Source organism: Saccostrea cucullata, unplaced genomic scaffold (genome assembly GCF_032062105.1).
Source record: "Saccostrea cucullata isolate Sc308-1 unplaced genomic scaffold, CSIRO_AGI_Scuc_v1 ctg659, whole genome shotgun sequence".
Lineage (NCBI taxonomy): Eukaryota > Metazoa > Mollusca > Bivalvia > Ostreida > Ostreidae > Saccostrea > Saccostrea cuccullata.
The window spans coordinates 112,719-117,775 of NW_026927632.1; positions in this window are offsets into that span (position 1 = coordinate 112,719).

The window sequence follows — 5,057 nt, forward strand, 5'->3', positions numbered from 1 at the left end:
TTTTAAGTTTTATTTTTAAGTTATGTACTTAAGTACGCCCAATTCATATAGAGAGTTCTATAGGCTATATATAAACATATTTGTTACGATATCACATGACCTTGTTGATCACGTGACGGTCATTTCTTCTTTTTTGGAATGTTTCACATAAATCGCTTCGGCGAAGTTTATTAACACAATTATTATCAACTTTTTGTCGCATAAAGAAACTTGTTGGATCCTTGTGAACCCGAAATGTGCTTGGGAAAACTTATACTAATTCTTTGGTACAATTTATTTCACATTAACTTCAACTTACCGACAAATCTGAGGGTATTTTCCGCTGAATATCGTCATATGTTATTAAAAAAAAAACACCATCATACATTTTTCCCAAGCAGGATTCAGTTAGAGGGGAAGCTCCTCTTACATATTTCCACAAAAGATATTAAATAAATCCTCATTAATCACCTGCGCCAGGTTCTTTTATACACATATTATGAATTCTGTCTCTGTCCACGGGTTTATAAAAGGGTAAATGTCAAACGTATATTTTCGTACGTAGTTTGAACACGCTGACTCTTAAACAAGAGTAATAAAGAAAAGTTATCTAATTTATTTGGTTATATTAAATTTTTGAAAAAATGATAAAAACACGTTTATCTTAAATTAGCATTCTGCATCTTTATATGCAGGTTGAAATAAGGCGTAAAGTTTATGACACTCTCCCCATCTTTACAGCTCAACTATGCAGTGACTTGATGTCATTTTCAATTATGACGTCATACATTTGTAGTTCAGAGAAGTGCATGCAAAGAGTACACTACAATATTCTCTGGGAAGCCTTATCGTACCAGCGTATTAGCTTTCAAGCAGTCTAAGCCTAAAACAGCATCAATAGTCATGTCTGCAGCTATTACTGTTTGAAATATCACTTCCTTGCCGAATCTAAGCCTCACAGCTGTTTTTCCATGTACATCAAGAGGAGTGCGTGAAGCTGATAAAATCCTCTAGCTCGTTTCATTCAGTTCCACGTCATGCATCAAGCGGATTGCATCGAACACCTTACGTAAAATAAGAGTAACCGTGGCACCAGTGTCAACTAATATCATGGCAGAAACATCATTGATGGTTCCACGAATATACATGCCTGGTTCATTAGACATTTTGTGAATTCCAATGGAACCCTTAAGTTTCTCTTCTGACTTTCCTTTATTACCGGTAGCCATTTTAATTGTCCAGACTTCTCTTTACCGGTCTCTGTATTTCTGACAGGTTTTCTTCTGCCAGAGGAGTCAAATGGTCTTTGCTGAGTATAAGTCTCACTCTTATTTGGACATCTTGATCTACAATCCTTCTTGAAGTGTCCAGGCTTACCGCACTTGAAACTTTTTGGAAGTACCTGTTGTCTGCTTTTTCTCGTCAAACCTTCGAGGCGTGTTGAAAGTAGTTTGGTAAGTACGAGACTTCTGTTGCTCAGTTTTCATCCTATTCACATCTGTCTATAGGCTAAGCAGCATTTCTTTGATAGACTTTATAGAGTCCTCTAAACTACCAGACTTCTGTTGCTCAGTTTTCATCCTATTCACATCTGTCTATAGGCTAAGCAGCATTTCTTTGATAGACTTTATAGAGTCCTCTAAACTACCACTGTTAGTCTCATGGCCAGTATTATCACCTCCTGCTTCTCGAACAAAACCACTATCTTCATTTCTTCTGCGTTCTGCCCCCAGCGAATGCATTGAGCTCATCCTGGAGATGTTGGATATGCCAGGCGTGTGAGTCGTCTAATATCTTGGCCTAGCTGCGGTATTGTTTCTGACGCTTTTTGTCGTCTCTCCCTAAGTTGCGCCCTATACAGTTCCGTCTGATTAGCTGTGGTAAAATGTTCCAGGAACTTGGAGACAACACTTTAAAATCCATTTGCAGATACTCTGGTAGGTTTCCAAGAACACCTTGGGCTAGACCTCTTAAGGACACGACCAGATACATCCCCTTCTTTTGTTCAGACCAGTGCCCAGTGGTTCAAGCAATCGCATGCATTGAAATGCGACTTATAGTCCAACCACGACGTCGTTCCATCATAAGTTGCAGGCTTCAGCTTACTAGAATTTTTATCTTTTCCCAAGCGGTCCCGAACATCAAGTGCTTCAAATCTATTGTTTTTAAACCTGCGTGTTGTAACATTTCTTGGAACATTTCTAGGTGTTTCAAAATATAGCACATGGTCTGAAGCTTTTCTACGTGTTCTGTCACTGATGTAGTCAAAATCAGTTTCAGCCTCAACCTCAACCTTGACTTTTGATTTAGCTCCTCCAAGCTCTTGTCTTGGTTCAGAACTCACTTGATCCGCGGCACCAAAGTCTGAATCTTTATTTGTTATTGGTGTTGAGGCTTTATGTCCCTCTTTTTCACTCAAACGCATACTCTCATTTGAGAACCCTTTAAATTTCTCTTCAAAATAACTTATCTCTTTTTCAATGCCATCCATGGTTTAAGACCTAAACCTAATTTTTCTCAAAGTTCTTTCACAAATAATTGTTCTTATTATAAAAATCAAAAGTGGGTTTTAGATCAACTTATCCCACCGCTGCCACCAAAAATTTGTAATGTGTTTTGTGGGTTCGACCACGGATGTAGTTTTGACGAAGAATTTTCCTTACGTTATTTGACGTAATTAGCTGATTGGATTAAATATAAAAACAAACACAATCAATTATAATCAACAACACAATGATTTAAACGTATCGTCTATATAATTATAATTTTCCTGAGTTTGTTATCTCATAGTCCGACTACTAAACCCCTGGTCTGACACTCTGTTTAAGCACTATAGCTCCCAGACCTGTAGTTTCGAACACTTGGTTTTAAACACCCGTCTATATAATAATCATTCATTCTTTAATTAACCCGTAAGGATCTATGTTACTCAAATGGGTCGTCTGCAGAACTTTGAGACACCGCAAATGAGAAAATATAAATACCTTACGAATGAGACGTCCTCTTCTTGTGACGGCTTCTCCACGACTGAACACCAGGACTTGAATGAGCCCGCTTATATACTTTCCCAAGATCTGCTGAATCAGATCTTGATCTTCTAAATGTTTGAAACATTGACTGGACATAGGAGATAACTTTTGGTTGCTAGGACTATTTTAAACCCTGATTATATGAATATTAATTCGATCAAAGGAATTTCAAAAGATAAACATTATATTGATACTGGCAAATTTAAGTAAAATATTATGTAAAAGAACATACATAGCCTCGGAATTGAACATTCATATATTAATAATAATAATAATAATGATAATACTTTATTTATAGAAGGTAAGCCGATTAGTGCAAGCCCTAGTCTTCCTCTGAGCCTTCTTTATAACATATGCAAAGTACATATACAATAAATAAAAATCACAATAAGGAGACAATAAGAAATGGACAGTATGTTACAAAGAAAAAAAAACATCAACATTTCAGCACAGAGAGAGAGAAAAAAAAAATTACATACACTTAACAAAACTTCTAAGTGTTCACTTTAATAAATGTATTTATTTAATTTAAAAACTACTTTATAGAATGGTATGATATTTTCAAATTATTACAACAAAGGAGTCTTCTCAACAATTGTAGAAAGAAAATAAAATATCACCGATGAAAACCAATGTACCGTGACGAAGCTTAAAAAAATAAATCTGTACTTTGCGGCACGTGTTTCGTGTAATTAGCATCTTTTTGTAATCATTATCAAATTTGAAAAACTGGTTTCACTAAAAAACACAAAATATTGGGAAATTGACCATTGAGATAGACGGGAAAGCCATTGGAATGTTGATATCTGAACCACCCTTGCACCATGTTTTACTCACTTTTATTTTAGTGACCTTGATATTACTTTTAAAGATTAACAACCAGTATCGAAACCCATTTAAACACATTTTTCTATAGATTGTGCTTCATTTTTCACCGCCAATTTATCAAAATTTGAAAGTTTTGAACAAAATTTAACCAAACCGGAAGTGACCTTGATCTTTGTCTGAGGCCAAAATTTCGCGTCACACCAGGTTAAAAGAGTGTTAAATTCTCCTGAAACAATCTTAGAAACATGAAAACAAACAACTTCAATCGTATGAAAACGATAAGAAATCGGTGCTCGTAACAGTCTAATAGCAGCTCAAGCAGTCTGAATCATCCTTAAATCGGTGCACTTACGCGCTAAACACCCTAGGATATTGACCAAAAGGCATCTGTGTTATGATACACTGTCAAATTTCCAGATCTGAATCTCATTGAACACATTTGGGATTTTCATAGGGAATGTCAAAGCCCCCCCCCCCCCCTCCACACAATTTAAACAGTTTAAACAGTTTGGAAAGATCTATACAGTAGGTGTGGCAGCAGATGGACCAATCTCCTATTCAGGGCCGGGGTACATGGTATCCTACAATAAAAATTGTAAAGATTGTCTTGTAGTAATTAGAGCGAGTGGTGGTCTTACTCCATAGAAATTTTTTTTGCGTGAATTTTCATTCTGAGGGTACATCATTTCCTCGACACTTTGCTTAAAATTCTGAAAGGATATTTACATGAAATTTACGCAACATCGAACTTAAATATTCATCATTAACCATGAATTAAGGAAATTATTTATTTTATACATTTGTTCTTTAAAACTTAAAAAAGTTCGGTGAACACTTAGAAGTTTGGTTAAGTGTAGAACCATTGCGTTTCATAAGCAGAAAATTTTCAACACTTCTTTTAAATATTGTAAGGGATGGGGAAATTCCTGATACTAATTGGTAACTCATTCCAGATTATAACCCCTGAATATTGTAAAGAATTTTAAAATATGTCTGTTTTAAAATTTGGTAATCGAAGGTTGGAATTTGTTTCTGAGCGTAATGTGTATGATCCAGAACTTTGAAATTCAAAAAGATTATTCATATTATCGGGAGACAAACCATGATATATTTTGAACATTAGAATAATTTTCTGTAAATATAAAAGTTCATAAACAGTAAACCAGCCTAAAGTATTAAATATAGGCATTGAAGGTGCATCATATTTTTCATTTAAAATAA